Raw genomic sequence first — 14,895 nt, 5'->3', positions numbered from 1 at the left:
CGGTCTCTGCTCACACCAGCGCATCCATGTGCGCACCCGAGGATAGTCGTGCTCGCCTCACCCTTATCTTCCCCTCCTGGTGCCCCGACCACTCAATATAATCCCCATCCCTTCTTTCCTCTCCCACATGGCAGGGTTCACCAGGAACCCTAGATCCACCCAAATGAGGGATGTCTGAAGGCACACGAGAGCATGCTCATGGCGCCGTTGAAGCCATCGACGTCGCCACGCCTCGCCACCTTGTCCAGAAGCTTCGTCTCCATTGATGGGTCCCTTAGTGATACGGTAAAAATATAGCAAAAGGATTCTGGCCTTTTACCCCAAAGGTGACCCTGAGTTATCGAGCACATGGTAGGACGTGCGCCTTGAAGACAAGGGTTTCCGACAAGCTTTTGCAAGAGTATTAAATTTTAGTTTTTAGACCAGATCGTGATCAAGTTGCAACAGTGAACACTTATAATAAAGATAGGCATGTGCATGAGGACTTGGTTCTTACAACCATAGACTTGTGAACAACATCATTGTGAAATTAATTTGTGCCCTGGAGGACACCCGTCAAGATGTGCTTGCAACATAGGGAAGTGGGGGATGTGTCCAAATTATGTCTTGACCGGAACACACCATGCATCAATAGATAGTTGTCCAATCGAACGTCCTACAGATTTCAGAGCAGATATCTTGGTTTTTATGAAATAAACCGGTTTAAACTCAAGTGTGATGAGTATAAATATAACACCCATCGGCCATGGACTCGTCCATGGCGTCGACTGGAGCGAGCCGGGAACCCCTACACGCATCGCCTTCTTCCCCTTCTTCCTCTACGGCCAAATCTCATCACCGACAAAATTTGGTCAGCTCCGTCCACTTCACGGCGAGCGGAGCACACAGACTGATCCTGGTGAGCTCCGCTTCCTCCCCACCTGTTTTTCCCCTTCGTCTATGTCATGTGTAGCCCGATGCCATGTGAGTCTGAGATCACCTCCACCATAGCATGGTCGCCGGCGTGGTTCCGGTGGCCCTTTGCCAGAGATCTTTGCATCAACACACTCAGGTTCACATAGACAGATTTGGCACTTTACTTTTGTCAGTTTCATCCTCTAGCATCGATTCGCATGAGCACTCGAGCGCCTTGATACGTCTCCAATGTATCTATAATTTTGTATTGTTTCATGCTATTATAATATCACTTTTATATACTTTATATACCATTTTATATTATTTTTATGGACAAACCTATTAACTCAGTGCCAGTGTCAGTTGCTATTTTCTGCATGTTTTTGGTTTTCTAGGAGATCCATACTAAATGAAGACCAATATGACAAAACTTTTTGACGATTTTTTTCTGGACCAAATGAGACCCTGGAAGCTTTGGAGGAGACCAGTGATGTCTACTATGCAACTTTATATTCTTGTAGACTCGTGTTGTGTTGGAGAACGTAGCAGAAATTCAAAAAAATTCTACGTGTCACCAAGATCTATCTATGGAGAAACCAGCAACGAGGGGAAGGAGAGTGCATCTACATACCCTTGTAGATTGCTAAGCGGAAGCGTTCAAGAGAACGGGGTTGAAGGAGTCGTACTCGTCGTGATCCAAATCACCGGAGATCCTAGTGCCGAACGACGACACCTCCCGCGTTCAACACACGTACAGCCCGGTGACGTCTCCCACGCCTTGATCCAGCAAGGAGAGAGGAAGAGGTTGAGGAAGACTCCGTCCGGCAGCAGCACAACGGCGTGGTGGTGGTGGAGGAGCGTGGCAATCCTATAGGGCTTCACCAAGCACCGCGGGAGAGGAGAAGGGAGAGAGGTAGGGCTGCGCCAGGGAGAGGTCAAACTCATATGTTGGCAGCCCTCAAGACCTCAATTATATATAGGGGAGAGGGAGGGGGGTGCGCCCCCTCTAGGGTTTCCACCCCAAGGGGTGCGGCAGCCCCAATCCCATCTAGGGTGGCGGCCAAGGGGGGAAGAAGGGAAACTTGCCCCCCAAGTTAGGTGGGTGCGCCCCCTTCCCCAACCCTAGGCGCCTTGGGCCCTTGTGGGGGGGCGCACCAGCCCACCTGGGGCTGGTCCCCTCCCACACTTGGCCCATGCAGCCCTCTGGGGATGGTGATCCCACTTGGTGGACCCCCGGGACCCTCCCGATGGTCCTGGTACGTTACCGATAAAACCCAAAACTTTTCCGGTGACCAAAACAGGACTTCCCATATATAAATCTTTACCTCCAGAACTCCTCGTGGCGTCCGGGATCTCATCTGGGACTCCGAACAACATTCGGTAACCACATACAAACTTCCTTTATAACCCTAGCGTCATCGAACCTTAAGTGTGTAGACCCTACAGGTTCGGGAACCATGCAGACATGACCGAGACGTTCTTTGGTCAATAACCAACAGCGGGATCTGGATACCCATGTTGGCTCCCACATGTTCCACGATGATCTCATCGGATGAACCACGATGTCAATGACTCAATAATCCCGTGTACAATTCCCTTTGTCTAGCGGTATTGTACTTGCCCGAGATTCGATCGTCGGTATGCCGATACCTTGTTCAATCTCGTTACCGGCAAGTCTCTTTACTCGTTTCGTAACACATCATCCCGTGATCAACCCCTTGGTCACATTGTGCACATTATGATGATGTCCTACCGAGTGGGCCCAGAGATACCTCTCCGTTACACGGAGTGACAAATCCCAGTCTCGATTCATGCCAACCCAACAGACACTTTCGGAGATACCTGTAGTGCACCTTTATAGCCACCCAGTTACGTTGTGACTTTTGGTACACCCAAAGCATTCCTTCGGTATCCGGGAGTTGCACAATCTCATGGTCTAAGGAAATGATACTTGACAATTAGAAAAGCTTTAGCATACGAACTACACGATCTTTGTGCTAGGCTTAGGATTGGGTCTTGTCCATCACATCATTCTCCTAATGATGTGATCCCGTTATCAACGACATCCAATGTCTATGGTCAGGAAACCGTAACCATCCATTGATCAACGAGCTAGTCAACTAGCGGCTTACTAGGGACATGGTGTTGTCTATGTACCCACACATGTATCTGAGTTTCCTATCAATACAATTATAGCATGGATAATAAACGATTATCATGAACAAGGAAATATATTAATAACTAATTTATTATTACCTCTAGGGCATATTTCCAACAGTCTCCCACTTGCACTAGAGTCAATAATCTAGTTCACATCGCCATGTGATTAACACTCACAGGTCACATTGCCATGTGACCAACATCCAAAGAGTTTACTAGAATCAATTATCTAGTTCACATCACTATGTGATTAAGACTCAATGAGTTCTGGGGTTTGATCATGTTTTGCTTGTGAGAGAGGTTTTAGTCAACGGGTCTGCAACATTTAGATTCGTATATACTTCACAATTCTCTATGTCATATTGTAAATGCTGCTTCTGCGCTCCACTTGGAGCTATTCCAAATGGTTGCTCCACTATACGTATCCGGTTTGCTACTCAGAGTCATTCGGATAGGTGTTAAAGCTTGCATCGACGTAACCCTTTATGCCGAACTCTTTATCACCTCCACAATCGAGAAACATGTCCTTTATTTACTCCAAGGACAATTTTGACCGCTGTCCAATGATCTATTCCTGGATCATTCTTGTACCCCTTGACTGACTCATGGCAAGGCACACTTCCGGTGCGGTACACAGCATAGCATACTATAGAGCCTACGTCTGAAGCATAGGGGACGACCTTTGTCCTTTCTCTCTCTTCTGCCGTGGTCGAGTTTTAACTCTTAACTTCATACCTTACAACTCAGGCAAGAACTCCTTCTTTGACTGATCCATCTTGAACACCTTCAAGATTATGTCAAGGTATGTGCTCATTTGTAAGTATTATTAAACATTTTGATCTATCTTATAGATCTCGATGCTTATTTTTCAAGTAGCCTAATCCAGGTTTTCCATTGAAAAACACTTTTCAAACAACCCTATATGCTTTCTAGAAATTCTACATTATTTGTGATCAACAATATGTCAACAACATATACTCATCAGAAATTCTATAGTGCTCCCACTCACTTCTTTGGAAATACAAGTTTCTCATAAACTTTGTATAGACCCAAAATCTTTGATCATCTCATCAAAGCGTACATTCCAACTCCGAGATGCTTACTCCAGTCCTTAGAAGGATTGCCGGAGTTTTGCATATTTGTTAGCGTTCTTCAGGATTGTCAAAACTTTCTGGCTGTATCACATACAACCTTTCCTCACGAAAAACTGGTAAGGAAACTTGTTTTGACATCCATCTGCCAGATTTCATAAATGCAGCTTATGCTAACATGATTCCAACGGACTTAAGCATCGCTACGGATGAGAAAATCTCATCGTAGTCAACTCCTTGAACTTGTGAAAAAACTCTTCGCCACAAGTCGAGCTTTCTTAATGGTGATTCTTACCATCATTGTCTGTCTTCCTTTTAAAATCCATCTGTACCCAACTGCCTTACGACCATCAAGTATTTCTTCCAAAGTCATGGATCCTTTCTCGGATTTTATGGCCTCGAGCCATTCGTCGGAATCCGGGCCCACCATCGCTTCTCCATAGCTCGTAGGTTCATTGTTGTCCAGCAACATGACCTCTAAGACATGATTGCGTATTACTCTGAAGCAGTACGCATCCTCCTCGACCTACGAGGTTTGGTGGTGACTTGATCCGAAGTTTCATGATCACTATCATCAGCTTCCACTTCAATTGGTGTAGGTGCCACATGAACAACTTCCTGTGCCCTGCTACACACTGGTTGAAGTGATGGTTCAATAACCTTATCAAGTCTCCACCATCCTCCCACTCAATTCTTTCGAGAGAAACTTTTCCTCGAGAAAGGGCCCGTTTCTAAAAACAATTACTCTTGCTTCCGGATCTGAGATAGGAGGTATACCAAACCATTTTGGGTATCCTATGAAGATGTATTTATCTGTTTTGGGTTCGAGCTTATCACGATGAAACTTTTTCACATAAGCGTCGCAGCCCCAAACTTTAAAGAAACGACAACTTAGGTTTCTCCAAACCATAGTTCAAATGGTGTCGTCTCAACGGAATTACGTGGTGCCCTATTAAAGTGAGTGCGGTTGTCTCTAATGCCTAACCCATGAAGGATAGTGGTAATTCGATAAGAGACATCATGGTACGCACCATATCTAATAGGGTGCAACTATGATGTTCGGACACACCATCACACTATGGTGTTCCAGGCGGTATTAATTGTGAAACATTTCCACAATGTCTTAATTGCATGCCAAAGCTCGTAACTCAGATACTCATCTCTATGATCATATCATAGACATTTTATCCTCTTGTCACAATGATCTTCAACTTCACTCTGAAATTACTTGAACCATTCAATAATTCAGACTTGTGTTTCATCAAGTAAATATACTCGGTATCTACTTAAATCATCCGTGAAGTAAGAACATAACGATATTCACTTCCAACAAGTTGCTATCTTGTTCCATCTTACTGAAAACGAGGCTTTTCAGTCATCTTGCCTATGTGGTATGATTTGCATATCTCAAGTGATTCAAAATCAAGTGAGTCCAAACGATCCATCTGCATGGAGTTTCTTCATGTGTATATACCAATAGACATGGTTTGCATGTCTCAAACTTTTCAAAAGCGAGTGAGTCCAAAGATCCATCAACATGGAGCTTCTTCATGCGTTTTACACCAATATGACTTACATGGCAGTGCCACAAGTAAGTGGTACTATCATTACTATCTTATATCTTTTGGCATGAAAATGTGTATCACTACGATCGAGATTCAATAAACCATTCCTTTTATGTGTAAGACCATTGAAGGTATTATTCAAATAAACAGAGTAACCATTATTCTCCTTAAATGAATAACCGTATTGCAACAGACATAATCCAATCATGCCTATGCTCAACGCAAACACCAAATAACAATTATTTAGGTTTAACACCAATCTCGATGGTAGAGGGAGTGTGCGATGCTTGATCACATCAACCTTGGAAACACTTCCAACACATATTGTCAGCTCACCTTTAGCTAGTCTTTGTTTATTCCGTAACTTTTATTTCGAGTTACTAACACTTAGCAACCGAACCGGTATCTAATACCCTGGTGCTACTAGGAGTACTAGTAAAGTACACATTAACGTAATGTATATCCAACATACTTCTATCGACCTTGCCAGCCTTCTTATCTAACAAGTATCTAGGGTAATTCTGCTCCAGTGGTTGTTCCCCTTATTACAGAAGCACTTAGTCTCGGGTTTGGGTTCAACCTTGGGTTTCTTCACTGGAGCAGCAACTGATTTGCCATTTCATGAAGTGCCCCTTCTTGCCCTTGCCCTTCTTGAAACTAGTGGTTTCACTAACCATCAACAATTGATGCTCCTTCTTGATTTCTACTTTCGCGGTGTCAAACATCGCGAATATTTCAAGGATCATCATATCTATCCCTGATATGTTACAGGTCATCACGAAGCTCTAGCATCTTGGTGACAATGACTTTGGAGAAACATCACTATCTCATCTGGAAGATCAACTCCCACTCGATTCAAGTGATTGTTGTACTCAGACAATCTAAGCACAAGCTCAACGATTGAGCTTTTCTCCCTTAGTTTGCAGGCTAAGAAAATTGGCGGAGGTCTCATACCTCTTGACGTGGGCACGAGCCTGAAATCCCAATTTCAGCCCTCGAGACATCTCATATGTTCCGCGATGTTTCGAAAACGTCTTTGGTGCCTCAACTCTAAACCGTTTAACTGAACTATCACGTAGTTATCAAAACGTGCATGTCCGATGTTCGCAACATCCACAGACTACGTTTGGGGTTCATCATACTGAGCGGTTCATTAAGGACATAAGCTATCTACTATCCGCATAATCGCTACTATCAACTTTCAACTATATTTTCTCTAGGAATATATCTAAACAGTGGAACTAAAGCGCGAGTGTTGGGGATATTACCACTAGGCGTAAACCGGCCTACTTGGGCCGAGTTAACTTCATTAGTGGCGTAAACAAGGCCCAAGGTCTGTAGTCGGTTAGAGCATGTAGCCGTAAACCGGCCTGATGTATGACTTGTATTGTAAGTAAGGAATAGAGAGATAGCAACCGGAGTACGAGTATGAACCGGTTAGGACTCTATGGACCGACGGGCGCCACCCGTGTATATAAGGGGGCGACCCGGTGCCGGTTCAAGGCAGACAACCACAACTCGAGCCTAGGCAAAGCTTGTTTGCTCCCTAGCCATCGAGACCATATCAATTCCATCACAACTAGACGTAGGCTTTTACCTTCATCGAAGGGGCCGAACTAGTATAAAATCCTCGTGTCCTTGTGTCCGTTTTAACCCCTTCAAGTAGACTCGTAGCGATGGCTCCACGACTAAGTCCTTTCGCTAGGACATCTGCCGTGACAAATCCACGACAGTTGGCGCCCACCATGGGGCTATCGCACGATGGTTTGACGATCTTGGAGGGCAAGCTCAAGGGACTCGAAGGCTATGTTGTGGGCCGGATGACCAAGAGTCGTCGGGGCAGGATCTACATCGACGACGCAGGATGGGGTCCCGAGGCCGAGTCAATCGAGTACGGGTACCGGGTCCCCTTTGGTGGCGTACACGTTTTCATTGGCAAAATCGGTGAGCCTGGGCCTGAGCCGGACATCTACACCAACCTCATCGAGACGGCTCAGCGTGCGAGATCTACCCGGGTTAAACCGGCCGTGAAACATGTCTTCGTTGGAGTCATCCACGAAGGTGAGCGTGAAGACGAGTCAGAACGCGGTAATGAGACCGTCATCTATTCTGATAACGAGTCCTCGACCGGAGAGACCGAATCGCTATACCAGTTGCAAGACGACCAGATTAGGGGCTGTTCCGATGGCGACAGTATTCCGGACCCCCCAGGCCAGATCAACCGGGTTGGAATATTCATGGCCGGCACACAGGCGGCGAATCACTCTTCGACCGCCGCAGCAATGCTCTCCGGATCAGCAGCGGCAGCCGCAGCAGGGGCAGGAGGCCTTGTGCGCCCGCCGGTTCAAGTTCTAACTGATCTGTTTGATGCACTAGCTGCGCTTATGGCAGAGGACAATTCGGCGGATCAGGAGGCCCATAATGCAGAAATCGCAAAGGTGAAAGAGCAGATCGTGCAAGCCAAAGCGGATCTGGCAGCAGAAAAGACAGGATGACTGTAGAACGGGCCGCTTTGGACGCCCAGGCCTATAAACTCATGCTTGACCAGAACGCATCATAGGAGGTTTTGAAGCGGAAGCACAGATCACGCCTGCCGTCAGGGTTTGACCCCCGAAATCTCTTTCACACTCCAGGGGCTGGGCCCAGTAATCCGCCGCAGTACCCGGAGACAAACCGGATCGAGGCACCAGGACGAGGGGAGCCGGTCCAACCTCGCCTGATGGAACCCCCTCAGCAGAACATTATGAATTTTCCGCCGGTCCAGACGCCCCCAGGTCATTATTCTAATCATATGGACAACCTTGTTGCGGCCGCTGCACGGTTAGAGGCCATCCCAGTCGAAGGGGATTCTCCGCAAGCGATAGAGACACGCCGGGTTAAGGAGCTTCTTCGGACTGCGCTGATTCAGCAGGAGGCATACTCATACAGCCGTGATCGGATTCATTCTACGCCCCGTCCGGGCCGAAGCTATAGCAGGCGCATGGAGGAACCGGCCATATCAAGCAATGCGCGAGGCCGTGAAGCGGCCCGTGGTAATAACCCGGCAGGTGGTGTTGGAGATGCTCAGGATGTGGTGGATCGGGCACGGGCACAAAGGGAGGCCGAGTTAGCAGCACATGATAATGCGGGCCAATTTACACGGTTCGTTCTACAACCTTTGCCGGACCAGGGATCACATCCGCTTTGGGAGTGCCTTGCTTAATCCCAGCTTTACGTAATGTGCGCCTGCCTAAAGATTTCAAGGGTCCACGCAAGGTGCCGAATTACACCGCTGATTTACCCCCTGAAGCATGGGTAGAGAGTTATGAGATGGCCATGGAGATGCTGGATGTGGATGAGGCCGCATGTGCAAAATACTTCACCATGATGCTTGAGGGCACGGCTCGTACTTGGTTAAAGAGCCTGCCACCCAATTCTATCAGCTCATGGGCCCAGTTGCGGGCCCGGTTTATACAGAATTTTAAAGATACATGTAAGCAGCCCAAGTCCATAGTAGACCTGGCGGCTTGTGTCCAGGAGGAAGGAGAATCAACGACCCGTTGGGTGCGCCGCGTTTCGGAAATTTTGCACTCATCTGACAGGATTAATGCTGATTCTGCGATCTTAACTCTGGAAGGCAACTGCCGGTTTGAGCCTCTAAAATTGAAATTGGGACACATGAAGCGGTTCTGTAATGACATGGGAACCCTCATGGCTGCTTTAGTAAAGTATGCCGATTCGGACAGTACCAAGGATCCCGAACCTGATGATGATGAAAGAGGGAAGGGAAGGAAGAATAGCAACTCTAAACAGCAGCAGTACAAACCGGCGGGTCATGGAAACGGAGGCAAACATAAGGCGGAGGGTAGCATGGATTTTGTGGCCAACGCTAATGCACAGGACAGGGGGCAGCAGCGTAGAGGTAAAGCGGCAGATCGTAATGGGACCCCCAATCCTAACGCAAGCCGTTTGAATTATTTGTTGAATCAGCCTTGCCCAAAGCACGGGACGAAGGAGACACCAGCTAACCACCTTTGGAAGGATTGTTATGTTATGCGGGAGTTTAAAAACTCTAATGCCTTCCGGTATGACCATGGGTCAGGTGGCGGTTCAGGATCCGGTTTACACGGCCCGGGTCACGATGGAGCTTTCGGTTCAGGTTTCAATCAGGGCGGTCACAATAGCCAGAGTAATCAAAACGGCCAGCAGCAGCAGCAGCAGCAGTCAGGTTATCAGAGCCAGCCAAAGCAGTTGAGCAATGGGCAATACCATGTCTTCACAACTGGCTTGGATAAGCACGACCGAAAACTCCACAAGCGAGCGGTGAATTCTGTTGAACCGGCCTTACCACGTTACTTACGCTGGTCAGAGCAGCCCATCGTGTGGAGCAGAGAAGATCACCCGCCCCGGGTTGATAATCCGGGCCAGTTAGCATTAGTAGTGGACCCTCAGGTGGGGGGTTATAAGTTCACCAAGGTGCTCATGGATGGAGGAAGCAGTATTAACATACTATACTATGAGACATTCCGGCGCATGGGACTAACAGACAAGGATCTCAGACCGTCGAATACGGTATTCCATGGTGTTGTGCCAGGCAAATCTGCATATCCTGTTGGCAAGATAACCCTAGATGTGGCTTTTGGGGATGAGCACGATTCTCGGTCGGAAAAATTAAACTTCGAAGTGGTGAAGATCCGGAGCCCGTATCACGCCCTGTTTGGGCGGCCGGCTTATGCCAAGTTCATGGCGCGGCCTTGTTATATCTATTTACAGCTCAAGATGCCGGGTTACAAGGGGACGATAACAGTTCACGGGAACCGTAGGATCGCTTTGGAATGTGAAGAGGGTGATGCGGCTTATGCGGAGTCAGTCTGTGCCACGGAGGAGTTGGAGTATTATAAGGACAATGTTGATCTGGCGGATATGACCCCTTTAAAGAAGCCAACTACAGAGCATGATTCAGATCTGAAGTTCAAATCGGCAGCTAAGACCAAGCTTGTTGACTTCGTGCCCGGCGATTCGTCCAAGCAGTTCACTATCAGTGCCAACTTGGATCCCAAATAGGAAAGCGCGCTCATCGAGTTCATCCGTGAGAATCGGGACATTTTTGCATGGAAGCCGTCTGACATGCCAGGTGTACCGAGGGAACTCGCTGAGCACACTCTTAATGTGGATCCTAAGTATAAACCGGTGAAACAGTTCCTCCGCCGGTTTAACGAAGAAAGGCGCAAAGCCATTGGAGAGGAAGTGGCCAGGCTTTTAGCAGCTGGTTTTATTATTGAGGTGTTCCATCCAGAGTGGCTTGCTAATCCGGTGTTGGTTCTTAAGAAAAACGGCACTTGGCGTATGTGTGTGGATTACACAGATCTTAACAAAGCCTGTCCGGCAGATCCTTTTGCCCTCCCCCGTATTGATCAGATCATTGATGCCACGGCAGGTTGTGAGCATTTGAGTTTTTTGGATGCATACTCTGGATATCATCAGATCAAGATGGCGGTTAAGGACCAGGAGAAAACAGCATTTATTACTCCCTTTGGAGCCTTCTGCTATGTATCTATGCCCTTCGGGCTCAAGAGTGCCCAAGCCACCTATCAACGGTGTGTACAGAATTGCCTGCATGAGCAGATCGGCCGCAATGTGCACGCCTATGTGGATGATATTGTAGTAAAATCAAGACAGAAGGAGACGCTGGTGGATGATTTGAAGGAGACCTTTGACAACTTGCGAGCTTACAGGATGATGCTTAATCCGGCCAAGTGTGTTTTTGGTGTTCCGGCAGGCAAGTTATTGGGTTTTCTGGTGTCTAACAGAGGAATTGAGGCTAATCCGGAGAAGATTACGGCTATTACATCCCTAGCTAAACCGAAGTGTATCAATGATGTTCAGCGTTTGGCGGGCCGAATTGTTGCGCTGAGCCGGTTTATCAGCCGCCTCGGGGAGAAGGCTATCCCTTTATATCAAATGCTGAGGAAGACAGACAATTTCGTCTGGAGTCCAGCTGCTGATGAGGCATTTGAGGACCTGAAGCGGCAGTTAGCCAATCCGCCTGTTCTTGCAGCTCCGGTCGACAAGGAGCCAATATTATTATACGTAGCGGCCAATGCTCGGGCAGTTAGCGTGGCTATTGTGGTGGAACGCAAAGAGGCAGGCAAGGAATATCTGGTTCAGCGGCCGGTTTATTATATCAGCGAGGTGCTTATTGAATCCAAGCAAAGGTATCCGCATTGGCAGAAGCTGGTCTATGGAGTTTTTATGGCCAGTCGGAAGTTGAAGCAGTATTTTCAAGGGCACCCCATCACAGTGGTCAGTTCATCTCCCTTGGGTGATATCATACAGAACCGGGAGGCGACTGGCCGGATTGCCAAGTGGGCTATAGAGCTTGGGCCACATGGACTGAAGTACGTGCCTCGGACGGCAGTGAAGTCTCAAGCACTTGTTGATTTCATCAATGACTGGACGGAGTTACAAGCACCAGAGGAGAAGCCGGATCACACATATTGGACTATTCATTTTGACGGATCCAGGCAATTGGAAGGCTCGGGGGCTGGAGTCGTATTAACTTCCCCGCGAGGTGATAAGTTTTGTTATGTTCTCCGCTTAATGTTCCCTTGTACTAATAATGCAGCTGAGTACGAAGCCTTGCTCCATGGCCTCCGGATGGCTAAAGAGATGAATTTAAGCCGGGTTAAGTGCTTTGGTGACTCGGACCTAGTAGCTCAGCAGGTGTCTGGCACTTGGGATTCTAAGGACCCGCTCATGGCTGCATATCGTCGAGAAGTGGATAATATTGCAGGGTGTTTCAAGGGTTATCAAGTGGATCATGTGGACCGTCGGAAGAATGAAGCGGCGGATGCTTTAAGCCGGTTGGGCTCTCAGCGTAAACCGGTCCCGCCTAACGTCTTTTTGGACGTGTTGCACAACCCGTCAGTCAAGCTCCTAGGTGAGGTGGATTTGGCTATCCCTGATCCGGAGGCTCAATTGGTGGCAGCCCTGCATGTTATTCCGGATTGGACAGTTCCTTATCTTGCGTACATGAACCGGGGGGAGTTACCAGAGGATGAGATTCTGGCCCGGCAGATAGTCCGGCGGTCCAAGTCTATGACGATTGTCAATGGTGAATTACATCATTGCAGTGTATCAGGGGCGTTTCAACGTCGTGTCTCTCCTGAGGAAGGCTGTGAAATCTTAAGAGAAATCCACGAAGGGGATTGTGGACACCACGCCGGTTCAAAGTCTCTGGTGGCAAAGGCGTTTCGTCACGGGTTCTACTGGTTGACAGCGCACGCTGATGCGGAGGACTTGGTTAAACGGTGTGATGGATGTCAGAAATTTTCAAGGCGTGCTCATGTGCCGGCTCAAGAATTGCGGATGATCCCAATAACATGGCCGTTTGCAACGTGGGGGCTGGATATGGTTGGGCCTTTTAAAAGATCCAAGGATAAGAAAACCCACCTTTTGGTGGCAGTTGACAAATTTACCAAGTGGGTTGAAGCGGAGCCTGTCAGCAAGTGTGATGCAGCAACAGCGGTGCAGTTCGTCAAGAAGGTGATTTTCCGGTTTGGTTTTCCACACAGTATCATTACTGACAATGGTACTAATTTATCCAAGGGTGCTATGAAGGAGTTCTGTGAACGTGAGCACATCCGACTTGACGTGTCGTCAGTGGCACACCCCCAGTCCAATGGACAGGCAGAACGAGCTAATCAGGAAATCTTGCGAGGCATCAAACCCCGGCTTTTGGTCCCATTGCAAAGGACACCAGGATGTTGGGTTGAAGAGCTACCGTCTGTATTATGGAGTATCAATACTATGCCAAACCGGTCCACAGGATACACGCCATTTTTCATGGTCTATGGAGCAGAGGCAATTCTCCCTAGTGACATCTGGCACGATTCGCCTCGTGTGGCAGCTTATGTTGAAACAGACAATGAGACAGCACGGCAAGATGCTTTGGACCTATTGGACGAGGAGCGTGATATAGCGGCTGCTCGTTCGGCGGTTTACCAGCAAGATCTTCGTCGCTATCACAGTCGCCGGGTTAGAACCAGAACTTTTCAAGAAGGAGATTTGGTGCTTCGACTCATCCAAGATCAAACGGGTATGCACAAGTTATCCCCACCCTGGGAGGGACCTTTCGTGGTCAGCAAAAATTTGCACAACGGGTCGTACTATTTGATTGATATTCGAGGACATCAAGACTCACGTGCATCAGAAGAGGAGACCAACAGGCCGTGGAATATAGCTCATCTTCGGCCTTACTATACTTGAGCCATCGGCTCTATCTATGTACATATCATGACAATGTATATATTATCTTTGATATATCAAACCGGAGCCTCAGCTAAAGCGGGGTCTCTGTCTTTCTCATCATGCGAGGTTACACGGAGTGGTTCTGTTTAAAGCGGCCTCCGGTTTACCCCTTGACATTTGTTTTTTATATATCACTGGGGGCCTTGGTCGTGTCCGAACCAACGAACACCCTTTGATAGGCGACAGCCACCAGATCATTTGGGGACTTGGTCAAGTCTGAACCAGTCACGCCTCTTGGTCGGCCTAAGGCCACAAAATCACTTGGGGGTATGGTTGGGCCCGAACCATTGCCACGCCTCTTGATCTGGCATACATGCCACGAGTCATTTGGGGACCTGACTGACTTGAATCATTGTCACTCCTATTGGGGGCCTTGATCCTGTCCGACCATGGTAATACCATCTGAACAGCTCAGTATAGCATATTTTTGCAAATGGTTTTTTTTTCATTACTTTTGCTTCCATGTTGTTTTCATGGTTTGTTCGTTCTTTGCTTTTGTTGGATTTCTTTGTGTCAACAAGCATATTTTTTCCGGTTCAGCCAATGATTTTTGATCTCCCTTTTTATCCGGAGGAGTCTGCCTGGTTTACCTTTTCCCTGTTAACATCATGGAGTAACCAGGGGGGTCGTATTAAGTCAGTACGGTTTGTACGGGAGCTACTTTCTCCCTTTTTGACGGTAATGGTTTATAAAACCACCGCTTCAGGCTTGGCTAAAGCCAGCTTTATGCTCAAACATGGCAGGTATTTATGTATCATTTATTTGTTATATTACTGATACACATATCAAGATCATAATCCGGCTGATGGTATAACCGCCACCGAAGTTCAAATTTTTCTGATTGCAGGAAATATGAATTAAAGTTTTCAAGCAAAAGCTTCAGTACTTATGCACGA

This window comes from Triticum dicoccoides, chromosome 7B, assembly GCF_002162155.2.
Source record: "Triticum dicoccoides isolate Atlit2015 ecotype Zavitan chromosome 7B, WEW_v2.0, whole genome shotgun sequence".
NCBI classification, from domain to species: Eukaryota; Viridiplantae; Streptophyta; class Magnoliopsida; order Poales; family Poaceae; genus Triticum; species Triticum dicoccoides.
This window is presented reverse-complemented; position numbering follows the sequence as displayed.